This window comes from Erpetoichthys calabaricus, chromosome 2, assembly GCF_900747795.2.
Source record: "Erpetoichthys calabaricus chromosome 2, fErpCal1.3, whole genome shotgun sequence".
NCBI lineage: Eukaryota > Metazoa > Chordata > Cladistia > Polypteriformes > Polypteridae > Erpetoichthys > Erpetoichthys calabaricus.
The window spans coordinates 1,074,000-1,098,057 of record NC_041395.2 but is presented as its reverse complement, the minus strand read 5'-3'; the positions used below and the strand labels follow the sequence as shown (position 1 = coordinate 1,098,057).

Below are 24,058 nucleotides of genomic sequence, written 5' to 3'. Positions count from 1 at the left end.
TATTATAAACATGAAGGTGCACTCGGTCAGACTGACCACTTAGCAGCATTCAGCATGGTAATGGCTGAAGGATAGAAACTGTTTCTCAGTCTATTTGTCTTAGTCTTTATGGATCTCAAACAATGCATGTCCTGGGTGTGATGGGTCCTGAAGAATTTTCTTGACGTTCCTGAGACAACAGGAGCTATGTAGTTCTTCTAGTGAGGGAAGAGGACAGCCGACTATCCGCTGGGTGACCTTAATGACCCTGTGGAGCTCTTTCCTCTGTGCTACTGTGCACCTGGAAAGCCACGCACAGAGATAGTAGACCAGGATGCTCTCTACTGTGCAGCAGTAAAAGGACACCAGAAGTTTCTCAGGGATGTTGTATTCCTGAGACCCATCATGAAGTAAAGTCTCTTTTGGGCCTTCTTCACTACCTCAGCTGTGTGTGTTCCCGAGGTCAAGTCCTCCGTAATGGTGACTCCCAAGAAGCAGAAGTCTGAGACCCTCTCCACACAGTCCCCATTGATGATGAGTGCCTGGATGTTGTCTGCCTTCTTCCTGAAGTCCACGATGAGCTCCTTGGTCTTGGCTATATTTAGGAGCAAGTTGTTGTTCCTACACCACATTTTCAGCTGCTCCACCTCATCCCTGTAGATGAACTTATCACCCCCAGAGATGAGCCCTACTATCGTGGTATCATCAGCAAACTTAACAATTGTGTTAGTGTGGTGGGCAGGAGTGCAGTCATGGGTGTAAAGAGTATAGAGCAGGGGGCTCAGCACACAGCCCTGTTGGGAGCCAGTGCTGAGGCTGATGGGTATGGAGAAGTAGGGGCCCACTCTAAGCCTCTGAGTGCGATCATTCAGGAAGTCCTTGATCCGAAGGCAGGTGGAGTGTGGAAGTCCTATGTCTGACAGTTTGGTCACCAGTCTGTGGGATAAGATGGTATTAAAGGCAGAGCTGAAGTTTATAAAGAGCAGCCCTGCATAGTTCCCCTGCTGCTCCAGGTGGGACAGAACAGCATGGAGAACAGTGGCCACAGCGTCCTCCGTAGACCTGTTTGGTCTGTAGGCAAACTGGTGCAGATCAAGCATGGGAGGAATGAATGACATGATGTGGTTCTTGATGAGCTTCTCGAAGCACTTCATAACCACAGGGGTCAGTGCAACTGGCCTGTAGTCATTAAGACTGATGATAGTCTGTTTCTTGGCCAGAGGCACTATGACAGGATTTCAGGAAGGATGGCACAGTGGACTGAGACAGAGACTGGTTGAATATCCTGGTGAAGATCCCAGCCAGTTGGTCTACACAGTCTTTCAGCACATGTCCTGAGATGCTGTCAGGTCCAGCTGCCTTCCGTAGGTTGACAGCCCGCAGCGTGCGACTCACCTCGTGCTTCCCCACTGTGAAGATGGGGCCGTTGTTGGTTTCTGGATGGAGTCTGTTTGTCTCTGGTGGATTCACTTCAAACCGGGCAAAGTAGTGGTTCAGTTCCTCAACCAGTGATAAATCACCTCCCACAGCTCCAGGACTGGTCCTGTAGTTGGTCATATGCTGGACACCCATTCACACTTGCCTGCCATTGTTGCTGTCCAGGTGTTCCTCGACCTTCCTTTTATAATCTAACTTGGCCTCTCGGATGCCCGTCTTTAGACTGGCACGGGCTGTGCTGTAGAGGACCTTGTCACCAGACCTGAAGGCAGTGTTCCTCTCTTTCAGCAGTCTCTGGACTTCCCTGGTTATCCAGGGTTTCTGATTGGGGTATATCCGGATACGTTTATCCACTGTGACAATGTCTGTGCAGTTCTTAATATAACACAGTATGCTGTCACTAAACACTTCAAGGTCTGGTTGTTCAAAGATGTCCCAGTTGGTCCTACTGAAACAGTCCTGCAGCTGCTGAGAGGCTCCATCTGGCCAAGTTTTAACTGTCCTTGTGCTGTTACGGGCAGTTTTACTGAGTGGGATGTATGCCGGAATTAAAAACGGTGACATGTGGTCAGAGTGGCCCAGGTGAGGTAGCGGTGTAGCCCTGTAGCCCTGTTTAATGTTTCTGTAGACTTTATCCAAAGTGTTAGCTCCTCTGGTGGCACACTTGACGTGCTGATGGAATTTAGGGAGCACAGGTTTTAAATCCACATGGTTAAAGTCCCCAGCAACGATATACACAGCATCAGGGTGCTTGGTCAGCTGACTGCTAATACTGCGGTGTAAAAGTTCAATAGCTGAGTTTGCATTAGCGTCCAGTGCTGTGTAAACAGCGGTAATCATGACCACAGTAAACTCTCTAGGGAGATAAATGGGTCTGCGTCTAACAGTCACATACTCCAGGTTCGGGGAGCAGTGACTGTATTTGTACACCAGTTGTTTTATACGTACACACACAGCCCCCCTCCTCTGCTCTTACTGGAGTCACTGGTCCTGTCATGGCGCTGTGCAGTGAAGCCTGTTAGCTGCATGGCAGAGTCCAGGATCAATGAGTGAAGCCAGGATTCCGTGATCAACAGAATGCAACTGTTCTTTACGATGTTATTTGTTGCCACCTGTAGCCTCAGTTCATCAATTTTGTTGATGAGAGATCTGGAATTGGTGAAAAAAACACTGGGGAGCGGTGGTTTAACCGGCTGTCTGCTTGCTAACGTGCCAGCCCTGCAGCCTCGTTTTTGTTTTCTCTCTCTGTGCCGCCTCCGTCACCTGCCCGTGGGAATGATAATCCACGGAGAACCGGGACTCCTCGCTATGTCTACCAGAATGTTGTGGGAGCGGAGAAACTCTAGTGAAACACTCCCCTCACTGCACACTCCGATCTTGAGAAGTTCCTGTTGGCTGTAGATGTTATTGGCTCAACAAGATGCAGGTAAAACAAGTAGTAATACTAGCACACACATGCACACTAAACACTGAAACGAAGAGCACCCAGCTGCTGCACAAGTCTTTCCGCTGTAAATCACATCTTAAGAAGATCAGCAATAAGCAATTGGGACACGTCATTCTGTAGAAATGTGTGACAATGATCAGAGTGTCCTCACTGAGCCATACAGTACGAGTCTCAGATCATTGACAGGTTATCAGTTGTCTGATTTCAACTGAAGTTACAAGACTTGCTGTATCATGCTGGTTTCCACAGATTTTCCAGTAGAGCCACTCCAGATTGGACATTCGATGATAAAGAGTTAAAGACATGAGAGAGACGGTGCTTGGGATGGATTGGAGACATCGAGCTTTTAGTAGATGAAAGGAGCAGTGTTTGACATCATCAGCGTGCTTGACACCTGCTAATAGCGTCTCTACATTCACAAGCATCACACCTGCATATAAGAAAAAAAGGCTGAGGACATCATGTTGTCATGAAAAGACCCCAACATAATGGGGGTACCCTGTCATTTAAAAGAGCTTCACAACTTTCAAGAGAATCCCAGCTGGCATAAAAGACTCTGTAACTGCTCAAGGCAGACCACCTGACCATGAAGCTTGCTGTATGGACATTGATTTGAATTGTTCAGTTTGTGTGTTTCATTTTGTAACGCCTGGTATTTGTCTGTTATCTCTGTAGAATATACAGTACTGAACGTAGAAGTTCAAGTTAATTAAGTCTGTTAGTGCCTCACTGTGTTCAGTGGCATTAACAGCTGCTGAAGTCTTTAGGGGTCTCTTTCCTCCCTAAGTATAGACCCTGTGTTATCGTGATATTTCCCTCTACTTATCCTTTACCTAGGAGTAAGTGTACTCATCAGGTTTGTTACTGGGTTGGTCTACTGTCGCACCTTAAGATTAACACACACATGCACACAGAACCTCAACAGTGCCCTATGAATGACACACACACAGCTGGTTAACCAGCAGAGGGGAAGCAGCATCAGTTCTCATAATGACATTATCAGCACCTACAGGCTTTTGGACTTGGCAAGTTGTGAACATTAAACCCAAATTTCCAATGAATTTCAAAAAACAGAAATAAAACGGACACTAATCTGTGTCCACAATTAAAATGTAACAAATCCTGTCCCATTAAGTGCCCCTTCTACCCTTTTGAACCACAGCCCACCAAAATGTCTGCACTTCACTGTCACCCAGCCGACTCTTGCATACTTTTGGCATTTGGCTACAATGTCTCCAGAGTTAAGATCAAACACAGTTTTTCATTAAATCGCTGTTCTCATCCTTATGAGTTACTTTTTTTCTCCAGGATCGTCCTGTTTTTCTGAACTGCCCCTGTAATGTGCTCTTCTCTCTAGTGCTAAATTTATAGCTTCTTGCAAAATATTTTCTATGGTGTGATTTCCTAATTCATCTTTAATTTCAGATGATAACATCCTCGGTTAAATGAAGAGATACCAACACATCAGCCCACATCAGCCACCACTGTTTAAAGGTCACTTCATCATGACTTACTCTTTTATTATTCTGATTAAATTGACAGCTACCTCAGAACAGACAGGAATATCAAAAACTCTTTCTAAACCTCTTAATAAAATAATCTCAAGAGGAAAAAAGCAAGATGGATGATTTGCATCGTATCTTATGAACACCCATTCAAGTGGCTTACAATGCAGAAGTGGAACAATAAAAGTTATCTTTGTCCTGACGTTCAGGTGTGTTGTGGATTGCTGATCAAATATCAGGGATGCCATGAAATCACCGGAGAATCCTGAGGGATGAGGCCTTGTTGGCTCTTTGTGACCACTACAGTAACCTTCTGTTTTTTTTTACTGTTGTTTGTTAAATCCATCAAGTCACCGTTGAAATGAAGGCAGCACATCACTACACGTGACTTTTTAGTTCTCTGACATGATTTTGTACATGCTTCAATTTTACAATTTCATTTTAGAGCTACTCATTTTGAGAAGGTCCAGGATTCTGTTGTGTCTTACACAGGATGAGACAGGACTAGGAGATGAACTGGACAAAATTCAGAGTCAGAAATACCAGCAAGGGTCGATACCAGTGTCAAAATAATACAAACCACTAAGCCCAATAAACAATCCAAACCTACAAAAGCAAGGAGACCCAGCAGAGGTTCTAAACCGTTGTCTTCTCACACAACAGCTTGTTGGGTTTCAACCAGGGTTTTTTCTACTGATTTGTCGTTTCATTAATTATTACTTTGCTATTCTTTTTGCTTATAAATGTGTATTCCATGACTTATTTTGGAACATTTAGTCTTATTTTGAACTTTAAAACCAGTTTACCCATTCTTGGGCCTAGTCAGGAAAAGCCTATGGGTAGCAGTTGGTAGTAAGCTGGACTGGGTGAGCTCTTCTTCTTGGCTGGCCAGTGGCCTAGTGTGACAGGAGTATCTCACTCACACTTGAACAAACAGAGTTCTGCAGATCACTGAAGAACTGCAGAAGAAGAGAAGAGCTGATAATTTAACAGCAGAGGAAAAACAATCAAATTCATCTGAAAACAAAAATTCCAGTTGGGGTAAAATCTGACACTAAACTTAGAAAGGAGTGTTGATCAAAGTGATGTTGGTCATCAAGCTAATAGTGAAAGCCTGAACACGAGTGTCTCTCTGCCAACCAGCTGAACTCTGAAGACACAGAAGCGCTAAGGGTGGAATGAGCCCTAAACAGAAGTCCTATCTGTTCTCTGCTTGTTGTTAGCATGTTTATGTGTTGCATGTACTGCAGAATGTACAGCTAAGGTTTTCTTGCCAACAATGCAGACAGTTTCAATTGATAAAAATATATAGTTAAGGTTAGACTTGTTAGGAAATATGAATTTGTTGAAGGACCATACTAGAAACCTGATAGCTATTAGGCAAAATTGGTTTGACTCGGTTTGTTTAGACAATTCGGTCATTTCAGATTTGGGCTCAGGCTCTGCAGGCCCCACTGTAGTCAGTGCACTGCCAAAGTCAGCAGCACCAATTCAGCCTCAGGGTAAGTGGGTAACGGTGAGATGGGGACTAGGAAGTCAAAATTTAGTCTCTCAGCACCCAAGCCACCAAATAGGACCCAGAACACATACTCAGTTGTGCATCTGTTGAGGCTGACAACAAAGTGCTCATAATTAGTGTCTCCATAATGTGGAATGTTAGACTTCTAAATTATGTTAATCCAGCAGTTCAAGTTAAATGCCTCACAGGGGAGAAGACATTAAGGCTAAATTAGACTTTCTGGCTGAGGGTATCTAACTTACCATGTTGGCACAAATGCTTTCTGGCAGTCTGAGATATTAAAGAGGATCTTCGTATCTTTATGCACCAAAGCAAAAAGAAAATGGCAGAACTTAATTAAGATTATTTAGAGGCGATCTAGCAGATTACATTTATTTCATTACTGGTTAGAGACCTGGTGGATCTTTCATGTTATCCCAAAATATGGCAGCAAAACTGCATGGCTGACTGACCAGAGCACCATTTTAAATTGCAGGCTATTGTTTACCCCCCAGCCCCCATTACCCTTACTGTGCAGCTGCCGAGCTCTGTCACTTAAAACAAACACAGCAGTGATATGAGCTGTAGGTCGGCACGGTGGCCCAGTGGTAGCGCTGCTGCCTCGCAGTTAGGAGACCTGGGTTCACTTCTCAGGTCCTCCCTGTGTGGAGTTTGCATGTTCTCCATGTCTATGTGGGTTTCCTCCCACAGTCCAAAGACATGCAGGTTAGGTGCATTGATGATCCTAAATTGTCCCTAGTGTGTGCTTGGTGTGTGTGTGTGCCCTGCGGTGGGCTGCCCCGGGGTTTGTGTCCTGCCTTACGCCCTGTGCTGGCTGGGATTGGCTCCAGCAGACCCCCATGACCCTGTAGTTAGGATATAGCAGGTTGGATAATGGATGGATGGAAGCCATTACTGAAGGAAATAGAGAAGATAAGGCACAAAAGTGAAAACAACTAAGACGTTGTTATAGTCACCTTTACAGGTAAGTATTGTTGAAATGACATGCTTGTGTTAACGTTGATTCTCCTAAAGCAATTGTTAATAAGGAATAAACACATGGTGTACACAAAAATAGGAACAGTAATAATTATTTATTTATTATTTTTCACCCTTAATAGTGAGTGAACGTGATGTGAGTGCATTTGGTTTGGGGGCAGTTCTCTCTCAGTGCTTAGAGGGGGAAGAACACCCCATTACATTTCTGAGCATAAAAGTGCTTCCCTGGGAGCGTCATTACTCGACTATCGAGAAGAAATGTCAGGTGATTAAGTGGGGTAGGCAGTTTACCTTGGTGACAGACACATTCCACTCCAATGGCTCTGCTGGCTGTAAGATATGAACTCCCGGCTCACTAGATGGTTTATTAGCTTGCAGCCATTTCATTTTGATGTCCGCCGTTGGCCCGGTTCTGAGCTCCAGTCTGATGTCTTCTCATGGCTGGCTGAGTTCAACTTAGATGATCACTTAGTTTGCATTGGTGTGAACAAAGCTGAGGGTGGTGGGTGTGACCCCAGGGCCCCCAAAACATCGCCCCAACGGCACTTTACAAACCCCCAACAACACTGTCTGCTGAAACTCAGTTCAACAGCAGGTTCACAGGCACACCATGTAATGTGTCTGTCGCCCAATTAGGACCGGCCATGACCTGTCCTTGTGGTGTTTTCTTTTCTTTCTGTTTTTTTCCTCCTCCAGACTGAGCCTGATCCAGCTGCTGATTGGCAGTTGCTGAACCTACCTGATGAGGAAGGCTATCTGTTCTTTTAATTTGAAGAAGGAAGCTAATGCAGGATGAACAACAATGTTGTTTTGCGTGAACTTCCGTTTGAATAAAAGGCTGAGACTGTTCCTATCATTACTTCAATAAAGCTGATTTGCTTGCAAACCTGGACTCGCCTCCTTCTCTCTCGTGCAAGTTTGGGACACACACATCACAATTATGTACAGTTCTCAAAAAGATGAAGGGAACACTTAATCATCACACTCTCACACCAAGTCACTTAACCTTTAGGGATATCATTCTGTCCAAGGATTGTTAATCAACTTCACCTGCTTTGGTGCAAATGAAAGTGACAACAGGCGCACTGTAGAGGCAACAGTTAGACGTCCCCAAGAAGGGAATGGTGGCCACAGACAGTTTCTCTTTCCTTATACTTCCTGACTGATTCTTCTCTAGTTTTGTGTTTTGCTGGTGTCCTTGTCATTACTTGTAGCATGAGGTGGTATCTTCAGCTCTTCCAGGAAGACACTTCCATACATGCCCTCGCAAGATGGTTTGCTGTGTCTGCATGCACAGTCTCAAAAGTATGGAGGAGTATACCAGGAGATCACACACCTGTGATCACAGATTGTATTCCTTGTTGATCAAATCCCTAACCCGATGGTGACTGACACCTGATAGATATAGCACTCAATCCTCCAAAAGGCCATCACACAATCAGCTCTTCTGCTGACCTAAACCCTGCTGCCCTTTTCTCTCCCCTATTTCACTTCATTTATTACCCCTGTCCTCGCTGTCTGACTTCACATGTCTCTTTGGTCACTCAGGTCCACATCACATCTGCACATTGGCAGCCATTCAGACTCTACAATCTAGTAACCATGTTGTCTTGATGATTATATTGCTTAAAGTCATCTCGTGCTGATCTTGGCTCTCTTAGAGATCCACATTAGAGATCAGACCGTAAAATGGAAACATCAGTCAGCAGTGTGGACAGCAAGCTGGTGGACACAGTTAAGTTAGGAGTGGCCAAGCATTCACATACAGTAGTGGGCAGTTTAATCTTAGATTTTGGTTTCCTGCTTTAGTTTGTTAGTAGCAGAAGGTCCATTTCAGATTTCCAAACCTGCATTTTCTTTTTACTGGTAAACTTGTTTTTTAGTTACAGAAGTAACCCATTAAATAGCAGAGCACTTTTCAAATTAAACACTTCAGGATTAAACAATATAACTGAGTGTCACTAATTAATAATCAACAGCATTATGAGCTGATTAAACCAGACTGATAAACTTCAACAGAAACAGGGAGACACGTCACATTTTTCTAATATTCAAATATACACGTGTGATGACCAAAGGGCGTCCGCTTCATTCTGAGGGACTGAGGCTCACATCCAGTGGTGACTCGTAGCTAAAATTAGTGGGGGTGCTGCTCCAGAAAATTTTTAGCCTTTATTTTAAAATTGTGTAAAAGGAAACAAACATGTATAAAAAGAAAATTTATTCCGAAACCAAAAAAAAAAATGAATCAGATAGAATAGCTGGAAGCAGGATAATAATCTAATTCAACACTTTATCACATTCAAGAATATGGTACACGGTTTTTAAGCATAACACACACGGAGTAAATAAAAAAAACACTACATTCCACCAGCACACCAGGGTCAGCACTGCGGGAGTGACGGTGGTCTCTCTCCCTCGCAGCCTCGCGTGCAGCTTCTTATGTGCGCATGCACACAACAGCCAAACACCACGCCGCTGGAACTGTGAAGCGCACAGTTCCATGCAAAGATTTTGTATCTTTTTCATAAACTGGGGGATGGCTACTGACATTAAGCTTAAGGATTATATATTGTACAAATATAAAGAAAGAATTAAAGAAAAAAGGACTCATTATATTAAATGTTATCGATAATATCAAGTGGAAATAGGGGGTGCTGCAGTTCCACAGTGCCTATACATAAGCCGCCACTGCTCACATCACCAGGCCATCACCACACAGTTACTCTCTACTGATAAGGCAGGTCCTGTGACAGAAGTGACAATGTCTGCCACGGTAACCCAGCAGCTCTTCACTTCACGTAGGACTGAAGCCTCTAGAAAGTCAAACTCTGTTATAAGTTTTGCTTGGACACAAAAACATAATGACACCCCCCTGGCACTTGATGACTAAAGCCTTTATAGACACTTGGCACACTCTGATCACCTCATTTCTCTTGAGCTCTCCGTCTGAACTTTTAATGTCTGACTTCTCTGAGTAAGAGGACCTGAAGACTGTCTGTGGTGAAGAAGAACAGCCAAGAAATAAAGCGAGAGCTGGTAAGTCTACCAAAAAAGTCTTTAATCACAGCTGAACCCAATATGTCCCAGTGTGTAATGTGGACATTGAGGGGTGATTCAGCAGTTTACTTTGTATTTTATGAGCTGCATGTCACTTTGTGTCACTTTTGGATGACACCGTTTTGTTCATTATTGGACAGTGAGTTGATCTAAGATTGCAAAGGCCTTCTTAACAGTGGCCATTTTTCATTCATTCATTCATTCATTTATTAATTTTATTTATAAGGCACTTTACTTTTGTAGTAAACTTCAAAGTACTACATAAAAAAATTAAACAAAGACACAACAACATAAAAACAAAGATAAAACAAAAATTAGAGGCAATTTGTTAATAAGCTTTCCGAAATAGAGAAGTCTTTAGCTATTTTTTACAATCTGCTGTCTTCTCAGGTTATCTGGTAGGACATTCCAGAGCCGCAGAGCATCGACTACAAAGGCTCGGTCACCCATTGTACGAAGTTTGGTCACAGGGGGGAGCGAAGGCGGTAGGTTTCTTGTAGTGGATTGTAATATAAGAAGTTCCTTAAGGTATTGTGGAGCATTTCCTTGGACACACTGCTGAGTGAGCAAACAAAGTTTGTTTGAATAGGGAGCCAATGAAGTGACCGAAGGATTGGTGAGATGTGTTCACATTTCCGCACCCTCATCAGGATCCTTGCAGCACTATTTTGGATTTGTTGGAGCTTTTGAAGGCTCTTGTTGGATATCCCGATGAGGAGTGCATTATAAATAGTCCAGCCTGGAGGAGACAAAGGCATGAACCGGCTTTTCAGCATCACAAAGGGAGAGGCAGGGACGGAGTTTGGCTATGTTTCGAAGATGAAGGAATTCAATTTTACAGAGGTGATGGACATGAGTATCAAATGGCAGATGGGGGTCTAATTTGACACCCAAATTAGTAACAGAAGGGGATTGGACAATGGTATGACCAGAAAAAGAAATACAATTTACGGAGGAATGAAGTTGATGGGGGGTACCAATTAAAAGAGCTTCAGTTTTGGTGCTGTTCGTCTTAAGAAAGTTCTTGGACATCCAAGCCTCAATCTCATCCAAGTAGGAGGAAAGAGCTGATGGAGGGGTAACAGAAGTCAAATCCAATCTCACATAGAGCTGCATATCATTGGCATAACAGTGTAATGAAACTCCATGTCTGCGGATGATGTGACCCGGGGGTAGCATATAGATATTAAAAAGGGTCGGCCCAAGGACTGATCTTTGTGGGAGCCAGCAGATGACAGTGTGGTTACAAGATTTAGCATCCACCAGGGCCACATACTCAGCCCTATCTGTAAGACAGGACTCAAACCACTCCAAAGGAATGCCAGAAATTCCAATTATATGGTGAAGACAATGGAGGAGAACATTATGATCTACTTTATCAAGTGCAGCTGTGAGATTCAGAAGGATAAGGAGTGATGGAGAGCCCTGGTCAGTGACCATCAGGAGGTCATTGGTGACTCTGACCAGGACTGTCTCTGTACAGTGCGAAGATCGGAAACCAGATTGAAAGTTTTCAAATAGATTGAATTTTTTGAGGTGATCCTGATGCTGGGCGGCAAGGTGGCGCAGTGGTAGCGCTGCTGCCTCACAGTAAGGAGACCCATCTGGGTTCGCTTCCCAGGTCCTCCCTGTGTGGAGTTTGCATGTTCTCCCCGTGTCTATGTGGGTTTCCTCCCACAGTCCAAAGACATGCAGGTGAGGTGCATTGGTGATCCTAAATTGTTCCTAGTGTGTGCTTGGTATGTGTGTGTGTGTGTGTGTGTGTGTGTGCCCTGCGGTGGGCTGGCGCCCTGCCCGGGGTTTGTTCCCTGCCTTGCGCCCTGTGTTGGCTGGGATTGGCTCCAGCAGACTCCCGTAACCCTGAAGTTAGGATATAGCGGGTTGGATAATGGATGGATCCTGATGCTGGACCAAAACAACCTTTTCTAAAACCTTACACCAAAATGGAAGGTTGGAGATCGGACGATAGTTTGCTAACACTCCAGGATCCAAAGAGTATTTTTTTAAATGAGGTCTAATTATTGCAGTTTTCAAAGCCAGTGGGACTAAGCTGCTCTGAAGAGAGTGATTAATGATAACAGCAATGAGAAGGCTTATGTTCGATACATTAGCTTTTACCAGAGGAGTAGAAAGGGGTCCAAAGAACACGTGGAAGGCCTAATCCTCTGGATGATGCTCTCAACTTCTTTACCTGTAGTACAAAAGAACTGGGAGAGGCAGCCCAATTGGCTTTGATATGGAAACATCCAGTTATGGAGGGCTGGAAACAGACAATGAGGAGCAGATGGTGTCTACCTTAGAGGTGTAATGTTCAATAAAATTATTACAGGCATAAGTATGAGGATTGAGTAAATGATTTATCACAGAAAAAAATTGTTTGGAGTTTCCAGGACTGTTATTAATTAAATTTGAGTATTATTGAGATCTGGTGGTGGTCAGTGCTCTAGAGTAGTTTTCTTGGTGTTCCTGATAGGCTAATTTGTGGACCATTAAACTGGTTGCAACAAAACGCTGCTCGAGGGCTCGCCCAGTTGCTTTAATCTGTCGAAGCTCACCTGTAACCACGGGAAAGATTTTACAAAAGAGACCACTCATGATTTAACTGGGGTATGGGTCTCAAGGATGTTCTGGAGCCCATTGTTGTAATAATCAACTAATTCATTGACAGAAGAAAGGTGGGGAGCAATGGAGAAGTTCTTAATGTCAGCATTTAAATCATTCAAATTTATTTTTTTCAGGCTCCTGAAGCGGATACAGCACTGTGGTTAGAATATAGTGAATATGTAGGTAAATCCATTGAGACAATGAGTGATCAGAGACACCCAAATCAAGTACTTGGAGGTCAGAGATACGGACTGAGTCAGTAATGACTAAATCGAGGGTATGGCCCTTGTTGTGAGTGGGGACCTCGACAAGTTGCCTCCGATTTAGGCAGTCCAAGAGCTCTAAGAGCTGGGCAGCAGAATAATTAGAAGGTGGGTCCACATGAATGTTCAGATCTCCAAGAATGAGTACATTTGATGATGTTGTACAGAAAGATGAGAGCAGCTCATTTATTTCCCTAATGAAATCAGGGTGTTGTTTTGGTGGTCGATAAAAAAGAAGTACACTTATGAAAAGTGGGTGCTTGCATTTAATTGCCAAGCATTCAAAAGTTGAGAATTTAGGAAGGGGGAGAAGTGATAATTGCAAACCTATATGATGGATTACAGCCAGACCACCACCACGACCAGAGTTGCGGGCCTTTTTGAGGTAAGTGTACCCAGGAGGGCAGGACTCATTTACTGTAAAACTGCGTATACCTCAGATTTATTCCAGCTTTCTTGAAACAAATACTGTCAATCCCCCTGTCTACAATATGGTAATGAATTAGGCAGGATTTATTTGTCAGGGACTGAACATTAAAAAGTTCAACTTTGATGTTTAGCGAGGTGTTGCTTTTAGCCAAAGGACAAAGACAGCTGAAACCCACTGCAGGCTTTCTGTCTTGCCTGGGCCACTGCCGAGCAGTGTTTTCAGTCTCCAAAATAGTGGTGCTAGGATGACGTGTTCGGTCTGTGATGGGGCGAGCTGCTACTGACCACAGGACAAATATAACCTTTTGTGAAAGTGTTTATTTGATATTTGGACTTCAGGCTTCACACATTATACACTTCCATGTCTACATTTTGTCAATTATTACTAAAACATGAAAAACGTTTCTGTTTTAACGATGTATTTACTGTACATAGATTGTTGTAGACACGGAACACACATGAAATGCATGTGTTCCAAATAACAATATAGTATTTATAAAAGGTGTCATTTTGCTTGACTTCTCACTCTGTACACCTCTAAGCAACTGACACGCAGGTAAACAGACTTGACCTGAGAAAACTGTGCGGCACTGGGGGATGTGATAGTAGGCTGCTTGCTTCTTATCGACACATTTACAGGACAAAAGATGCTGATGGAGAGGTGCGAAGCAATTTAAGGTCGGACGGAGCTATGAGTTTTTTCATAGGCTTTGGTAATTCTTGTATTAAGAACTTGAGGGTAAATATTACCTGGTCGTGTTGATTTGTTTGATTTCAGCCTATTTAATCTCAGCAGTACTTCTCCCTCTACATTTTTCAAATCACTCAGCACCTCCTTAGTAGTCCTTTTTTACTGCTGAGAGGTTGTCCACTTTCTCACATGTGAAGACCTCAGAAAAATGGAAGTTCAGAGTGCCCACTATTTCACTGTTTTTTAATTTCCCTTTCCCCTTTCTGATGCGCTTAACCTCCTCAACTGATATTTTTCTTCTAAAATACAAAAAGAATCTCTTTGGGGTCGCCTTGTGCCTTATCTGCACTATTCCTCTCCTATTGTCTTTTAGCCTCCCTGATATCCTTCTTATAGCTGCGCTCGTGTTCTCATACTCTCTACGATTCATCATGCAGTTGTTAGTCTTGTACAGTGGCGTAGCGTAGTGGGGGCGGCAGGGGCGGCCCGCCCCGGGCGGCACTTTTAGGGGGTGGCAAAATTCTTTAGAATTACTGTATATTTTAGTCTTTTAAATTGAAATACCTAAATAAGGGGGCAGCTGACACCCACGCTATGCCACTGCTCTTGTATGCCTTGTTCATCTGTTTTTTCCTTTGCAGCTTCATTTTTAACTCTTTATTAACAACTGTAGAGGTTTTGTAAATTTCCTGCTACTTCCAAATGTAGATATGTACTTGTCCAATATCACATGTAAAATGTTTTTAAACCTGTTCCACTGCCCCTCGACTATTTCCACACCTAAAAGCTTATCCCAGTCTATCCTCCTCAGACTTTACTGCATCTGCTCAAAATTTGCCCTGAAAAGTTAAATTTGGTCTTTGCTTCTGCACTCTTACAAAACACTGAGAATTGTATTATATTATGGTCACATGGCTCTAGCAGTCCAATCACCTCTACACCTCAATTCTGTCCTAATTATTACAAAACACTAAATCTAGAAAAGTTGGTGCTTTAGCATACTGTGTTAAAAAACAGTCACTGATTACATCTAAAAATTCCAGGGGCCTAATGTATAAATGGTATGTACGCACAAAAATGTTGCGTACTCCCGTTTCCACACTCACATCGCGATGTATAAAAACTAAACTTGCCGTAAAGCCACACACATTTTCATGCTAGCTCAGTCTCTGGCGTACGCAAGTTCTCCACTCGGTTTTGCAAACTGGCAGCACCCAGTGTCAATGCAGTGCTTTTATTCCAGTGTGGTTTTTATTTTTTAGATTCACATCCCTGACGTGGCTTTATCAAATAAACTGAAATTAACCGCATATTGTTTATTAGTTTAAGGCATTCGATTGTAATTAACCTGTAAAAATATAATGGTCCACAGTATTGCCAAACTATTCCAAATACCATAACTGCTTTAGCATTGTTACTCTCATTGCACCTTCTTTTTCTTCTTTCAACTGCTCCCGTTAGGTGTTGCCACAGCGGATCATCTTTTTCCATATTACTCTCACTGCACCACTCTAAGTATTTATATCAATGTATCTGAGTGAGTTATTTATTATTATTATTATTATTATTATTATTATAGTGTGGAATCACAGCTCTACAGCAGCTGATCAGAAAGAGAATTATCGGGATACAGCATCAAGCACATGCTGCCTCAGTCATGCTGTCTATTTGAACTGCTCCCCTAAGGCAAACGCTTCAGAGCCTTTCCTGTACGGACTTCGCAGTTCAGAAACAGTTTTTCCCACGTACTCTAAATGCACTCAATCAGCCCATCAAGTGGTCCTTGTACAACTGTTTGTACTTATAAGTACAATCACCTCACTGTAAGCTTGCGCTACAGTTATATAATTAACCTGGGAGAAAGTAAAGTAAAACTGACTATGCAAGAAGCCTGGTGAACTAAGATCAACCCCTGCCAACTTGGGGGTCTGTCCCTGGGCCTCGTTAATTGACATTGCAAAGCAAATCTTCACCGGGAACTGTAATCTCTTGAATTGAAAGGGCGAGTCCGTCACGATCAAAGGAATACAGGGGATTAAAAGCCTCTGGCCAATGCCACATCCTGTGATGATTATCACCTCTATGATGTTGTTCTGAAGCTGACAGACTTGGAGACGGGTACCATTGCAAAGTCTGGGTGGGCTCAGGTTTTTCAAAAGGATAATCGGTGCTCCTACTTTCAATGCTAAGTTGTGGGGCAGAATGTCGGGAGAATTAATGGAATTAAAAAATTCTGTAGGATAATGAACTGTGTTCTAAAATGGTATTTATTGAAGTGTATGTCCGAGACACTGTGTCAAATAATTTGAGCACCAATTGATTAATTTTATGCCTCCCCCTCCCTTGGCTCACAGTGTAGCCTCTCTCTTTGCTTCACGCTTATAAATCACTCCCACTTGCTAACTATGATACTTATCACCATTAGAGAAGTCGCAAAATCAACCAGAATGTTCAAGCAAATTATAGAAAGAAAACCCGATCTAAATCAGTTAAGTAGTTTTCTCACAAAAAGCGGACAGACATACAGACCCAACTCGAACGGATGCTGTCGATGAATGAGGATGGCCCCGCCATCTCCCTACTCCCGAGGTCCCACCTCCCCCTCCCCTCGGCCAACACCCCCTCTCTTTGATTTGCGTTTATTATTTGCTGCCGCAAGCAAACTGTTTCTTAATGTGATGAGAGAAGCCGCAAAATCAACCAGAATGTTCAAGTAAATTACAGAAAATAACCCAATCTAAATCCTTTAAGTAGTTCTCTCAAGAAAAGAGGACAGACATACAGATAAACAGAAATTGAATTTTAAATATATAGAGATGATCAGTCATTTAAAATTATGGGGATTGACTCAGCTATGGTGTTGGGACCACCTGCTCTGTTGTGAGGCCTCCACTGCTATCCTTGGGGGTAAAAGGAGGAAATTTGTATGTTAAAAATTAACTTATGCAGCTACAACTGAACAGGCCTTTTGGGTTTATCAACAATCTACCATCTGAGAAAAATTAACAGTCCACAACACGTTGTGTGGGTTACTTGACGTCTACAAATCAGAGGCCCTTATTTGTGTTTCTACTTTAAATTCACAACAAATTTGATAGAGTGAGGTGAGGAAAAGCATGTCTGATTTTGGAGATAAGAAACCGAACAGTTCTTCATTTGTGAAAATCACCTCAGGTTTGTGTGTTTTTGTGTGGATATGTGGGCTTTGGAGAGAGGCATTGAGACCAGAGATATACTGAAAGTCTTCATCAATGTTCAGCAACTTCTGAGGGCAGACAGCGGACTTCATCATCACTGTGTGTATAGGGTTCACGAGATCCCCTCAAGGTTGCTGGACATCATGGCCAGCCTTCCACTGGTACTGTAAGTGCTGTGCAGAGTGGAGGCAGACCCTCTGCGTTTTTCCAGGTTGATTCTGGGGTTCATCAGGGGTGTGTTCTGCTCCTACTCTTTTCAATGCTTGTATAGACTGTGTGTTGGGCAGGGTCATGGGATCCAGTGGCTACGGGGTATCTGTTGGTGAAGAAAGATTCACGGATCTTGACTTTGCTGACAATGCTGTTATCTTCGCGAAGTCAATGGAGGCTCTGATCGGGGCGCTCGAGAGACTGAGTGAGGAGTCTGAGTGTCTGGGCTTGCGAGTGTCCTGATAAAAACCAAAGAGCAGGGCCTTTAATGACCTCTTGGGCGCTTCCATCAGCAGTGTGTCTGTCTGTGGAGAGAGTGTTGACCTCGTCATTGAGAGGTTTACTTACCACATTCGTGTCTCTGGTGACTCTTCCAATAAAGTCAGTAGATGGATTGGGAGAGCATGGGAGGTCATGAGGTCACTGCAAAGGGGTGTGTGGAGCTCCTGATATCAGCAAAAGGACGAAGGTCCAAGTCTTTAGAGTCCTGGTGCCTTACTATATGGTTGTGGGACATGGACGCTATCCAGGGACCTGAGATGAAGACTAGGCTTCTTTGGTACTGTGTCTCCCCGGAAAATCCTTGTGTACCATTGGTTTGACTTTGTGTTGCTCATGGAGTCCTGAATGAGGCACATTACCTACATTGTGAGGGAGCGTCAGTTACGGCACTATAGCCATGTGGCGTGTTTCCCTGAGGGTGATCCAGCTCGTAGGATCCTCATTGTTGGGGACCCAAGTGGCTGGACCAGACCAAGGGGTCGCCCACGTAACACCTGGCTGCGGCAGATTGGGGGTCATTTCTGGACGGTGGGACTGGACCACATGTCTGCCTGGGAGGTTGTCAACCAGGATCCCGAGTTGTTTCGTCGTGTAGTGGGTGCGGCAACACACTGTACCAGTGCATGCGCCCCAACTTGACTTGACTTGACTTGCACTTGGCATCTTAATACATTTGAAATGAGGAGATTTTATATTAAATTTTGAAAATGAGCCCTATAAACTGTTGTTTAGACCCAACTCTTGTCATTTTTTTTAAAACTCCTCTGTAGTTACTACACACCAAATATTGGGCGTAATGAATAAATCTTTACTGGCGCTGATTCCTTCAAATCCGCCATTGTTAGACCTCTATTAATAATATCAGATTCCTTGTCAGATAGTGAGGCTACTCAAATCTTATCTTCAAATACAAAACTCTTGTGACAGACGTCATTGTGTCTTACTACTCTGCTCCAGAACAGAAGCTGCTGTAACTCATTTTAGAAATGATGTCCTGATTTAATCCAATGCAGCGAATGTCACCATTCTTAAGGTTTTAGTCCATAGGACAATGCATGTGAGCCCCTGGTCTTGTGAGGTTTACTTTTTTATCAAATCATTTTTGTTATTTGCTGAATTCTGCAGACAGAACTCCCAATTTCTGCCGCCACTCATGGTCCAGTGTGTTCTTTTCTCATTATTTGAGGCCTTTGGCAGAAATCACTTGGGAATGTCATATCAGCTTTCCAGGCTGGTGACATTCAATTGTATTTATAATTTTTTAATTTTATTTAAGTACATCTATAGCTTTAATGAGGTAAAGCAGTGAATGAACATGTTTTATTTCAAAAAGAGATCAATTCATTGTGCATTGATTTTGCACCATCACATTTTTGTTTCAGCTGTGTAGTGAGGATTGAAAAATACTCAAATCATAATATGCAAAGCAGAAATGAAAAACTGACAAAAGTGAAATGTTGTTTGCTATTGTTCTTTTTGCTGTTGTGCATTTGTAATATCTAGTGTTGTTATAATTGTTATAATTCAATAATAAAAATAGATTTAAGTTTGTGTTAGTCAGCTAGAAGAAAGACACCACTTTGTAACAAGTAAGCACATCTCCTCTGGTCTAAGAGCCATTAATGGCTTACTTGACTAATAGGAACAGCTGTGCTTTGATGTTTACCTAAGCAGCCCCCTGAATCTTTAGAAGACTGTGGTGGGAGTGAGGGGGTGTGAAGCTGCCACATGTGACATGGGCCTTTCAAGTACAAGGAAGGGGGACAGGAGAAGTTTAGACACACAATCTCTACTCCCCAGGAAGAAAGACTGGAGGAAAGGACAGACATCTTATGAGCCTCAAGTGATAAAAAGACAATAAAAAGTCAGCAAGGGACAGATAGAGCAAGACACACAGAAAGACACAGACACTGAGAAAGCTATCTAAAGAGAAGATGAGCTGGCTACGCTGATGACCTAACTGAGACTTTGTGTAAGATTATGGGCTACCTGGAATCAACACACACACGTTCAATGTCTTGCAAATTTGTGTCTGCTTTCAGAAGCACAGCATGATCCAGGATGAAAATGGTATGAAGTCACATCGGTGTATTGCTGCTGGTTTACAGCACTAGCTACAATATTCATAGATTAAAACTCATTAAGCTTGCATTCCTGTTTGTATGTTTTTATTCACTAACGTCATACAACAAACAACATGATTCAAAGTCGAGAAGCTGAATCTGTGAGGCTGCAGCTCTAACCCTCGGCCACCATGCTGTCCTGAATTGAGTTTTGCCAGTTCAGTTCCTCTTCTTTACATTTCTTATTTTTTGCACCCACATCTTTTGAGATTAAAGTTCACTTCTACTGAATGAATTGTCTTCTTTATTGGCTGAGTAGCTTCAGCTCACTCCATGATGATTTTCTTCATGAACTTCACACCTCTCAGCACTTAATTGCCATATTGTTTGCTGGACAGTAAATCATTGAACTGTCAATTACAAACATTTCATTCTCAGGCAGTTCTTATTTTATTTTTATTTTCACATTCTGTGTATCCCTGACCTGTGGGGTGACCCTTAAACATTTAGTAGACCACATGAAATGGAAGAATGAAAACTGGGAATGGAAGAAGCAGAACGAGGATCAGGGGTTTATTGTGAGGAAAGAAAAATCAGTTTGGTGACAGGAGATTGATTTTAAATTAAAGAGGTGGACTGTGACAAGAAAAAGTATCATTTAATAAAGCCAGCTGTCAGTGTGGACAGTCCATTAGAACTCTGACATTGATGACTTTTATCAAATTCCTCGGTTTGATTTGCCTGCCTTTTACTTTGTCATCTGTTGTCATCTTTTCATAATTTTACTTTCCCATTCTGTCCAATAAGATGAGCTCTTCACTATTGATGTTACTCTAATGGTGCACATTTGACTCTCGTCATTGCAGCTCCTGATTGGCTCTTGTTAATTATCTGTGTTGTGCCCCGCCTCCAGTCCCCTCACACACTCATAAATTTCCTCACTCATTTTCTTTTCTCTCCTTTCAGACGTCTGTCCCTTTACAATGGACATCAACGTGGCACACAGAGACATCCATCTGTCTGATGGGATCAAGAAGGTGACACGTGATTGGACGAACACCGAATATCCTGGTCATCCTGATAAGTTGACGTCTACCCCCAAGTTCTGTGCAGAGAGGTTGTGACTGGGACTCACTGCTATTGGGAGGTGCATTGGAGAGGAGACAGCAGGAGATAGGAGTAAAGGACTGAGGAGGAAAGGAACGGCAAGGAACTTCCAGCTTGGTGACAACAAGTCCTGGAGTTTGTATTGTTCTCATTCAAAGTACTCTGTGTTTCACAATAGTCAATAAATTACAATCTGCAGCTCCAGAATAGACATTGTGAAGGACGGTAAGGTAATAATCCTCCTTAATGGAAGGACAGGGGGAGATGATCATGAAAGGCCCTTTCTCCCTGGTGTGCAATGCTGCCTCGGTTTCTCACAGGGCTGTAAGGGAATTTGAATTTGTTGGCTCAGCCCTATTGAGTTCCGGGGGTGCTGCAGGAACTACTGAGCCCTTTTACATAGGGCTCCAGGCTTACCCGGAAGTGCTCCTGGGTTAGTTATGCGACACAGGAAGTACTTCCAAGATTCTGAGTATAAGGAGCTGCCTACCTTCATTCAGGGAGTCAGAGTCAGGACAAAGAGGACCCTGCTTGCCTGGGGATGAGTAAAGGCGGAAGAGACTGAAGAGAAGAAAGAAGGCAGAGTGCTATATAGTGTACTGTGCAGAAGAGGAAATGGGAGAAAAGCATTTCATCCTTGTAAGTAAAACTTCGGTTGTGCTGCACTTGTGCCTGGTGCCAGTTGTGTCTGGTGTTGGGGAGCTGGCACAACGTGTATCTGGACTGGCCTGATGGCTCCCTGTCATTTTATTGTGTCTCACACACAATGACCCTCCTGTACAGGTTCAACACCTCCTTCAAAGACTGACTGAATTTCTCTCTCTCTCTCTCACTCAGGCGGAAGCACGAGCGTAGCAGCGAGCGGAAGCACAGAGCAGCGGCGTCTCTCACAGGCACGTAGCCCTTCACCCGAGCAAGTTCATCTGAAGTAAAGCCAGCAGATGACCAGTAGAAATAACCGGCAGTGAGAAACTAAAGTCGATCGCTCAGCAGGTGGTGGAAACTTAAAGCCGACGGTCTCTGAAGCAGACAGCACTTAAGTAACTCCAGAAAACAGAGAAAATGACATCAATACTAAACGTAAGTTCTATCAGCTCTCTGCCCTTTGAGGGCACGTTTATATGTTGTGTGTCCTGCAGCATGTACAGTTCAGGTTTTCCGGCCGACATTGTAGACAGCTTCACCTGCCAAAAGTGTTTAGTTAATTTAGAGTTGGTCGGGAAAATACGCGAATTGGAAGACCGCGTTAGGAATCTGATAGCGATTAGGCAAACTGAAAATTGGATCGACTCGGTTTGTTTAGACAATTTGGCTACTTCTGATTCGGCTTCAGTCTCTCCTGGTCCCACTGTAGTCAGTGAACGGCCGAAGTCAGCAGCACCAATTCAGCCACCGGGCGAGTGGGTAACAGTAAGACGGGGGTCTAAGAATCCAAAATGTAGTCCCCCGGAACCCAGGTCACCAATTCGGACCCAGAACAGATTCTCAGCACTCCGCAGCGCGCCTGTGGAAACTGAGAATAAGAAAGTGCTCATAATTGGCAATTCCATAGTGCGAAATGTTAGAATTCCAAACTCTGTTAAACCAGCAGTTAATGTTAAGTGCCTCGCAGGGGCCAAGATTTCTAGCATAGAGGCTGTATTGGACCGTGTTGCCGACGATGAAGTATCTACCTTATTGCTGCATTGTGGCACTAATGATATTTATTCACAGCAATCTGAGGTATTAAAGATGAACTTCATCTCTCTATGCATCAAAGCCAAAAGAAAATGTCGGAATTTAGTTGTATCTGGCCCCTTACCAAGATTATATAGAGGGGATGTGATTTATAGCAGATTCCCTTCACTGCTGGCTAGAGACCTGGTGTGCAAACAAAAGCATAGCGTTTGTGAACAATTGGGATAATTTTTGGAATAGGCCTGGATTTTTCAGAAGAGATGGTCTTCATCCTAACTGGAGGGGATCTTATGTATTATCCCAAAATATGGCAGCAAAACTGCCTGGTTGACTGATTAGAGCACCATCCAGGCTGCAGTCATGTGATCTTAAATCACAGGCTGTTGTTTATCCCACCTGTTACTATCCTGAAGCTGTTACCCATAATCCTTGTCATGGGGCATCCAGTAAATTTAGTCTTGATACAAACCTTAAATTAATTGATAACCAAAAAATAAGGTGTATAATTAGACCAAGGGATAAAACCAGACCCTCCACCAGGGGCATCTGTAATAGAAATTTACTTCAAATTAAAACAAAAAGTATATCACCAATTCAGAAAGAAGCATACAGTTTTAAATGCTGCTTATTGAACATTCGCTCTCTTGGCACTAAAGCTGTTTTGGTAAATGATATTATATTAAGTACAAAATCTGATCTGTGTCTTCTCACTGAAACCTGGCTTAGTAAATGTGACACTGTACCCCTAGCTGAGGCGTCACCATATGGATACTCGTTCCTTCATAAGTCTAGAGATTCTGGTCGAGGAGGAGGCCTTGGAATAATTCATTGTAACAAAATGCAAATCACTTCTAAAAATTTAGGCAACTTTACATCCTTTGAGGCATTCATTTTAAATATTAAAACAGATTCCAACAAAATTATAGTGCTAGTCTACAGACCACCAGGGCCGTATTCATTGTTCATGAGTGAATTTAGCAACCTTTTATCTGATTTGGCTATAAATTAGGATCACGTAGTACTGATGGGAGATTTTAATGTACACATTGATGTGGAAACTGACACTTTTAGCAAATGTTTTACTTATTTGTTAAATTCAGTAGGATTTTGTCAGATTGTCAAAGGTCCAACTCATAATCATAACCACACATTACATTTAATTATAACTTACAAAGTTGAAATTCAAAATTGAAATATCACTCCATTAAATGAAGTTATTTCCGATCATTCCTTAATTACATTTGATTTAGTCCTGCCCTTGTCAACACACTCCCAGATTAAAACAAAGACAGTGCGACATCTAGATTGTAATTCTGCTTCAAAATTTATAGATACTTTGAGTAAGTCGAGTGTAATTGTGAAAAACCATTTAGATCAGTTAACATTAAATGTAAACATGGAAAACAATTTAGATCAGCTAACATCACATTATAATGTGACCTTGAGAGATGCTCTGGACTCAGTGGCTCCCCTTAAAACAAAAGTGATCAAAGCACATAGAAACTCTCCCTGGTTTAATGAAAACACTCGAGCTCTTAAATTAGAGTGTCGAAAACTGGAGCGCAGATGGAGAACAACAAAGCTACATGTCTTTCAAATTGCATGGACAG

The 24,058-nt window shown here is 42.8% G+C and overlaps 1 protein-coding gene across 1 annotated transcript in view; it reads left to right on the top strand.

The window, feature by feature from the left end:
• Positions 1-24,058, top strand: part of LOC114643014 (uncharacterized) — a gene marked incomplete at its 3' end in the record, with an annotated part of 1,911,439 nt that overhangs the window by 823,827 nt on the left and 1,063,554 nt on the right. The window lies entirely within an intron of this gene.